Raw genomic sequence first — 8734 nt, forward strand, 5'->3', positions numbered from 1 at the left:
TCTCATCCCGATCCCAAACTTACAAGCACACTGAGTGATTACATCACCTCCAAGCTCACTCCAATAAGATAAAATGTAGCTTGCATCCAATTTGAATAACTCTGTATTCCCCAGTGGGCTGTCTCCCCTCTTGCGTGGCACTCAGGGGCCAAATCCTGGTGTCTGCTGCAATGCATTCAACCCACAGTCCCTCCCTTGAGTTTGGGATTGCTGCTCCGGGTTCCTGCCAGAATGGCTGCTAGGGGAACACTGACATGCTGCAGAGGATGCTCGGCATTGCTGCTGGGGAGAGAGGCCAGTCCTGATCCCTGCTGACAGCAGAGCCGTGAAACTACCTTTCTGACACCCATTCACAGCCCTGAGAAGAAAGAGATTGAACACTGGAAATTCTGACTGTCTTCTGTGCTGTGTGACAGGGGGGAAAGAGGAAACTTCAAATACCTGGCAGCTCTGAACATCTAGGCAAGCCTTCCCTCTGTACCTCAGTATTGCACCCACGTCTGCCAGGTGTCCTGATGCACCTTCAGGTGCACCTCAATGCACACCCATTGCCCTGACCAGCCCCACCTGGAACCCCACCCACACTTTCACTATTGACTCTATTTAAGCTCAGCCCTGGGCTGGCTTAGGGTTGTGCATCTTGTTCTGGCTTCTGGGTGGGTGTTGATCATGCATCAACGGTTATCTCTGGTCCTTTTTCTGACTGATTTTGCTCCTGACTTGTCTCCCTGTATAGACCTTGGACATGGCTTATCCTTCCCTGGGGCTCTTGATGGATCCTGGTAGCAGCACCTAGCTCTACCTGCTGTGTTTGGTGCCTGCAGGGTTACTCTCCGTCAGTGCAGGTGCCCCATGATACCATCACCCTTGGCTCCTGGCTCATCTACACTAATTCTGCTCTTGCTTCTCCTTGACAATGGCATGACTTCTGCCCTGATCACTCATCTTGCTCCTGGACTTCGCTCCCGGTAGGATAAGAGCTAATAATTTCTTTACTGTTGTGGGTTGTTTTTTTTTTTTTCTGAAAACTATATTTTAAGTACAAATGGTTTGCAGTATTAACAATAAATAAGGCAGTACTCCATAGCATGAGAGTTTCTATCTGCTTAAAGATGGGTTCAAATGTAGGACCAAGCTCAAGCTGGCATCTAAGGTTTGGAGTGTTATCTTTGTCAGTACAGCAGGTACCTGCTGAGCCATGGCCCAGCTGCCTCATAGGACCTTCCCTCCCCAGGCATGGAAGGGAGCATGCATCAAAGCACCTTAGTCCTCCAGAGTGGGTGTGGTATTAAAACAAAGGCAGGCTGAGCTTAGTCTAGGAAAGCCAGCAGCTTTCTGGGTACTGAAATGAGCTGTGAAAGGAGAGCTGCCTGCCAGCCTTTGGGAGGGCTGGGGTACAGATGGGGAGCAGGAGAGCAAGAATGCTTCTTTGCATTATACCTCTGGGTAAATAAACAGCTCCAGCTTCCTGCCAGGTCTTAAACCATCGCAATAAGAAATTTTTTAAACTAAGCAAATACAGGGGAGTTCCTGCTGTTTGCTGTCTTACTGTAGGAAACACTTGGCATAGGAAGGAGCCGTAATTGGTGCCAAATGCTGCTGCAGTGGAGCAGGTCTGCTGGAAGGGCTGATGTTGCTGCAGGGCACTGGGGCTCAGCACCCAGCTGCTGTGCTCTGTTCTGTTTGTGCACAAGGCTTCACACCCCAGGATTTCTCTGTTGTGCAGGCAGGAGGCCAGGGAGCAGAAGTACCTCACCCCAGCAGCCATCCAGCCGGACCTGCAGAGATGGGTTCCCGTGCTGGGATAGAAAGGAGTGAAATGGGCTTTGTCCCAGCACCTCGCATCAGTTATCCCACTTAGAGCAATCTGATGTTGACCCATGGCTGCAGATAGGATATAAAATCAGAGTGAGGGTGGAGGACAGCATCCCCTTAGCCCCACAGAATTTTCCTTCCAGAGCGCAAACTCAATTTGTCTTATTAAATTTGTGGCTCTGTGAAAAATCAGTGGGAATAAGCCTGATAGATCTGCTGGGAGCCCAGCACCAAGGGAGCCCTCTCAGGGTTGCAGGAGCCTCTGTCCTGCGGACAGTCTGATGGGACATGGTGGGTTTTCTGCCCTTCAGAAACAGTCACCACTTAGGACAACAGCCCAGTAAATGTCTCCTCTCCCAGAAACTGCTCAGGCACTAGCAGGTTTGGATGGGCAAGGGGTTTCTTTGGGTTCTCGTTGGTTTTTATTGAGCTTGATCAAGTCACACATGAGCAAAGCAACCTCATGCAGCTGGAGTAACCCTGTTGATTTACACAAATTCCTCCAGACACATGCTGGGCTTTATGCTCTACTGGCATTTGTGTCTCTACAGTCTGGACTCAGGCTGGGAACTTTTATTGGGTGGATTCTAGCAAAACAGAAGGCAAGGAATAAAAATAACTCTTTTTCTGGGCTGGGTTGATTGCTCTTACACCGGCATAAATCCAGGCCTGCTCTATTGATTTTTAAGGAGTAACTGCATTTATGCTGGTGTAACTACGTCCCCAGAGCTACATGAAATGTTCACAACAAAACCTGAAATTACATGAAGCTAGCAGAGCTTCACTGTTTTGAGGTTTCATTACAAATTTGAATCTCAGACCGAGCTTGTCAAAAGATTCCTTAAGGTTCATGAACCTTTCAGTCAAGCCTTGGCCTAGAGTCAAGCCAAGCCTGAGCTGATTTATAGCTTTGCATGGAAATAATGTGAAATCAGTAGGGTTTTTTTGGTCTCAAAGCTGAAGCTCAGTGCTCACAGCCGAGCTTGGATTTTGAGAGGTCAATTCTCTTTGAAAGTTGAGCTCAAACCTGAATCTGCAGTGGGAACTGTAGGAGATGCTGTCTAGATTAAAAACACAGGCTTGATTTGCAAGGGTAATGAGGGTGATGGGGTTTTGTTTTGTTTGCTTTTTTGCACAATCCTCTGCATATGAAAGCAGCAAGATCTGAACTGTGCTGCTGCTCTGTGCTCAGAGCTGGGCAAAAAAATCAAATGCGATTCATTGGGATATAAGGGTAGGTAAAGATCATTTGATTCGGCTGGCTGCTGAAGCGAGCTAAGTGCTATTAGTCCTAATCTCCAACTGCCTCTCGGAGAAGCAGGAGATAGCAGCGTTCCTCTGATATTCCACTTCGCACTTCAGAGATGGTGTATTTCCCGCTGGTTATATATTGCCTGCGGGATTGAGATTCACAGGCAGCGGTGAAGCAGTTGACAATGTGGTTTGGCAGCAGACGCCTCCTCCCCGGCCAGAGCCCAATGCAAAGCGCTCGCGGCAGCCCCAGGAGCAGAGGGATGTAAAGCTCCCTTAGCTGTGTGAGGCTGTGCTTGGAGCTTGCCCAGCCTGCCTGGCTTGATCCTTTTAGTGGCCAATTTGGGGTGAAGAGGGCCAGGAATGGTACCTTCCCCATCATCTGGAGCATTGGTGTAGGAATGGCCATGGCTTGGTGGTATCTGGCTCCATGAAGGACAGTGTGACCCATGGCATTGGCCAGATCCTGCTGTGGCGCAGCTCCACAGGAGCAATGGTTTTGCATGTTTGACCATCATGAGAAGACCTGTGGTCTTTTGGCAGCAGGTGAAAGAGTATAACACAAGTGAAGGAGGAATTTATGTCCCAGGAGGAGGACAGCAGCCCTGGTCTCCATGCTACTATGCAGGCCTTTCCTCAGCCTGGTGGGATGGGAAACACAGCCTAGAGAAGCTCCTGATCAGGCGGTTGGGTTTTTCAGGGTGGTGTTGCTGTTATTTTAAGGTTCTGACGGTACCTGGGGCATCCCAGATGCTATTGGAGCCTTGCTATGACCTCAGCCCTTGCCAGAAAGAGCTGGCCTGGCTGTGTCCCCTACCTTGCCACCATGGAGGCACTTCTCAAAGGAACATTAAATTAGAAGCATAGGTCTGACAGGAGGCCCTGCAGAAAACCCTGCGACACCCCAGGTAGGGTCTGAGGGCACCCTAGACAAGGGGCTGTAGTTGCAGAGCTGGGCCACCTTTGCCTGCTGTGGAACTGTGTCTTCAGCAACTGTCCTGCAGGGATGGAAAAGATGTCCAGAAATGGGACCAAACCTTAGGGTACTAAACCCAAACCCTCCAGTTTCCCAACCTTGTTTGAGTACCATGACCAGCCTTCTTCCTGTGGGACTATGTAGTTGAACATCTTGGATGGTTGGATAAGTGCTCAATAACAACTTGTTGAGCTCTTTCTTTGAATAATGTGATGACTGTGTCCTGGCTGCTTAACAGCAGTCTTGTTTGAGCATTTTTGGGGACTGAGATTCACTGTCAAAACTGCACTTATCTAATCTGAGACTAGAGAGCAGCATGTAATCTTCCTGGGCAATCAAAGCTAATGAGTGCAGTTCAAATGTTAACTTTTGGCCAGCCATGCACTGAGTAAACAAGCCAAAATGAGATTAATTGAAAATCAATTGAAGGGACTTGACATGTGCTCACAGAGATGGCCCAAACAAAACTAGAGGCTAAATTCAGTGGATAAATAACTCATTGTGAGTTATTTGCTCGGCTCTACTGAAGTGGTTGATTATGTGGGTCTTCGGTTAATTGACTTATTGAGTGGCTGGCGTGGGTTTTTGGCTGCTTGCTCACTCGCTGCACGTTTTTGCTATTAACTCAGCTGTTTGATGGAACAAGTAGTCTATTGTCTATTTTTTGCTGGCTAGGTTGGTGTTTGGTTGGATGTTGGCTCTGGGGCTAATTGAACACATCTGCTGCTGACTGTATGGTGGCTTGCTGGGTTCATCACTGGCTCTTTGTTTTGTTGCCCACATGATGTGTTGGTGGCCCAGTTTGTCACAGATCAGACGCTTGCTTACCTAATTTCCTGCTCCTTTGCACTTGTAAATTGGGTTCTTGCTTTTCCCAGTTGCCATTTGGGATGGCCATTGCCTCTTCCATTGTGCTTGAGTTCCCAAACTGCAGTGAGGCCTCCTCCTCCTTGGCAAGCTGTGTTCACTGTATCATCTCTAGGACATCTGAGGATTGTCATCAGGAAGGGTGGACATTTTCTGGAAGTCCATTCCCAGCTGTAGCTGTGTTCTACAGTGCTGGTGTGGCTCCATTCTGACCTTTTACTTTTTCCATTGACTGCCTCATCACTTCTACTGGGAAATGTGGTACAGGAGCTATTGGTGGGATGCTGGCTCAGAGGGAGACTTCATCCTGAAACAAAGGGAGCAGGGGAGAAGAGACCTGGGCAGGAAATGATCTCTGGAAGCCTATTAAAAAGCTCTGTTGATTTCTGACAGGCTCTTTATGCTCTTTTCTTTGCTTTTGGCCCCAACTTAACTTTAATTTTGGGGTGAAAGAATGTTTTCCCACTGCGGTAAGAACTATTCCTTATAAATGTATGCCAGGTAGCCTAGAAATCAGCATCATGCAATGAAATATCTGTTTGAGAACAGAACCTGGAGCCATCTGAGGAGACTTTATGAGGGACAAGGGTGGGAAGGAGGGAGAGCCTTCCCTGTGCTCCTCTCCAAGCCTTGCTGCAGCACCTGAAAGCCATTAGCACCCCAGTCCCTTGGGGCAGCCTGGCTGGGCTCTGGCTGATGTGAGAGGTGTTGACTGGAGCCGAAGCTGACTCGAAAAGGCCCCAGGGAGACGCTGGGATTAGCTTCTTTACAGCTCCCTGCTCTTTCATCTGCCATGCTTGTAAAATGCTCTCACAGAGATGGTGGTGAGCAGGTCCTGCTGCTCTTCTGGGGGAGCCCAGTGGGATGCTTGGCAGTCCTGGGCAGCCATGGCATGTGGAGGTGATGCAGGTGGATCTGAGTGACCCTGTCCCTCAGGCTGGGCACAGGGAATTAATTGGCTTCTGCTGGACAAGCCCTCCAGGTCAAGGCTAAAGTCATGGCCAGGGTGGGAATGCATGAAGTCTCCTCTGAGAGCATCTGTCCTTCAGATGACCCTGTCCTGGGCTTTGCACCCCTTGGAGACCTCATCCCCAGGCAGACCAGCTGTGGCACAGGGGACCATCCTGGGGGATGCTTGTCTGTCCTCCCAGACACATCATGAAACTCATGGTGTCCAGACAAAACCTGGCTGCTTTCCTGGCTAGAGCGCTGGAGGAAGAACACCCTCCATGTCAGGGCAGTTTGTTGCCCCAGCCTCTTTCTGCAATGCCATGCAGAAGAGATCCCTTTACTCTTTTTATCCCCTGCTCCAAATATGGGATTTTCCTGGTGAGCTGCAGCAGTGGGTTTGGGTGCCAGTCCTGGTGCTGCAGAAGGAGCAGTCCCCTCTGCTCAGCACTGTTCTCCAGCACAGTGACAGGAGACAAAAATCTTTGTCTTGTGATGTCCAGGCCTGGTTTCCCAGAGAGGAGAAGAAAGTCTGTGTCCTTGGGCAATTCCCTGGCAATGGGATGGAGGAAAGGGGTAGGATAACGAGGTACCACTGAGGTCAGGCCTTCTGTTTAAGACCTTATCTTGGATTTCTCCAGCTATGTTGTGGCCAAAACCTCCTAGGTGAACACAATGAATGCAAATCTAAAACTTGTGTGAGCCCCTTTGAGCAGCCAGACCACGTCAGCAGCCGTGTGTGTCCAAGGAGCAAGAACTTGAAACCCTGGAAGGCGTGAGGCTCCTTGCTCCCACCACAAACTGGCCAGTAATGACCATCTTGATGCCTGGGCAGGGTGGAAGCAGGGATGAGCAGCACATCTTGCACTGAAAGCTCTTGCTCTAATCATTTGGTTGAGCAACAAATGTGCATGGAAATAATTCTTACATTAGCAGACAACTCAACTTTTTCTCCCCACCTGTCTCATTTCTTCTATCTTTTTCTGTTTCTGTGGCTTGTTCCTCAGCAGGAACCTGGGCTGGCAGGAGCTGTCCTGGGGCACAGCAGGGAGCAAGGGAAGACATTGCCTGTCTAAAGCTGCCTGGAGGTCACTGAAAGGTAAAGGAACAGAATAGGCCAAATTCTACACGTTTTTGTTGCTGTCTGAAGCTTCTCCTGTCTTGGAAAATGCCTGCAGGGCCATCTTGCTGGAATCCTGCAGAAAAACACAGGGCTTTGGGAGAGCAAATGAAATGAGGATGGTTCAGGGGGGCTGGATTAGTTTGTTAAGCTTCTTGGAGAGGCACTGAGGAAGAAAATGGTGAGTGATGGGGTGATTTCTATTTAATGTCAGGTGAAACACGGAAGAGAAAGACAAGAGTAGAGAAAACGGGAAGGGGCCAGACCAGCAAGGGATTATGTACCTCCAGTTTTTGGACTTCAACAGGTCAGAGATGCCTCCTGCAGACCTGGTCTTGCCTCCCAGTTGAGACTGTGAGATGCACCAGTACAGTGTCCCCATAGGCTGCCCCATTGCTGGGGTGTGAGAATCAGTCCTGGGAGTGGTGCTCTTAGAAAAGAGCTCAGCCTAGGACTGGGAACAATGTGTACCCACACCCATGGGACACCCAGGTCTGCCCTTGCTGTATGCCCCGGTCCTGCTGGGCTTGATTCCAGTGCAATCCCTGGTATGTTTTGTCCCTTGTTGAGCTCACAGCTTGTTTTAGCCCTTCCATGGTAGCGCTAGAAGAGGGGAGGGAATCGCTCCCCATCTATTTCTACAAGCCAGGGGAGAAGTATTTCATCTACCAGCAAGGCTGCTGGTGGATTTGTGTCTCAGCAGCATGGGCTGGCTGTGAAGACACTGAAACATGTGAAGGTTCATGCACCAGCACCATTAGTAGTTTAGATACTGAGGCAGTCAACCAGTGATACTTGTCAGGGATATTGTGTCTGCACTGGCTGTGTGTCTGTATTTATCAGCCAGTTTCCTGGGGAGTGTGTGGGTAACACGGAGCCTTCTGAAATGCTGCTGCAAGGGCTGGATTAGCTCCTCCCAGGTATGTTTACTGGGATAGTTTGTGTGGATCAAGTTATCAGTGATTAAAATCAGACAGAATCTGCCCAAAAAAAAAGGGTTTGAATTCACATCTCCAAGCCAGCACCTCAGCTACTGGGCCAGATGAGATGCAGCAGCTGGATCAGCTCCACCAAGCTGGTGGTACTCAAGTTCCTCTGACACTGGCACCTCTGTCTCTTGTCAGCCCCTGCTGGGGTGTTTTCTCCAGCTGTTTCCCCCACACAGCCAGCAGCACATGGCTCTGCTCTACTGCAGCCTGGCCCAACCGGTCCGAATTAAGCAATGAGCTTCTTTACAAAGAAAGATACCATAAGGATGGGGATTCAGGGAGAGAACAAAGGAGCTCCAAGGCATCCTAGAGCTGCCAGGACTTGTAATTGCTCAGCCTGGCACAAATACCAGTTACCCTGAGCCTCCAAGCTGATATTTTTCAGCCCCAGCAAAGCGAGGACAAGTATTCATGTATGGATTCTTGTTCTATAGCAAGGAAGAATTTTCTGGATGAAAGCTTTGATTAGATTTGTTTGGATCATGTTCACATGCCTCCTGGGTTCACTTTCTGTGAATATTTTAAATAACAGCTTTATTGGCAGGAACATTTGTGCAAACTGCAAATTTGGGGTCAGCATCTCAGTGATATAAATCAGTGCAGGCCTCTCCAAGGCGCTACACCAATTTACACCCACAGAAAGGCAGCCTCCCTAAATGAATATTGAGAAATTAGTCTTGGAACATAAACTTGGAGTGAAAAACCTCTAAGTGTTTGTACTGGAAACCTTATCCTGAGGCTGCAGCAGCTTTCAAATTGCAGCAGGGA

The 8734-nt window shown here is 49.1% G+C and overlaps 1 long non-coding RNA gene across 1 annotated transcript; it reads left to right on the plus strand.

Annotated features, from left to right (window-relative positions):
* The first annotated feature begins 247 nt into the window (after positions 1 to 247).
* LOC110358964 (uncharacterized) lies at positions 248 to 8516 on the plus strand. Its single transcript, XR_002413813.2, has 3 exons — positions 248 to 968; positions 6865 to 6956; positions 7192 to 8516. It is a non-coding gene; the product is annotated as an uncharacterized LOC110358964 (long non-coding RNA).
* Positions 8517 to 8734: the final 218 nt, after the last annotated feature.

Source organism: Columba livia, chromosome 16 (assembly GCF_036013475.1).
Source record: "Columba livia isolate bColLiv1 breed racing homer chromosome 16, bColLiv1.pat.W.v2, whole genome shotgun sequence".
Taxonomy (NCBI): Eukaryota; Metazoa; Chordata; class Aves; order Columbiformes; family Columbidae; genus Columba; species Columba livia.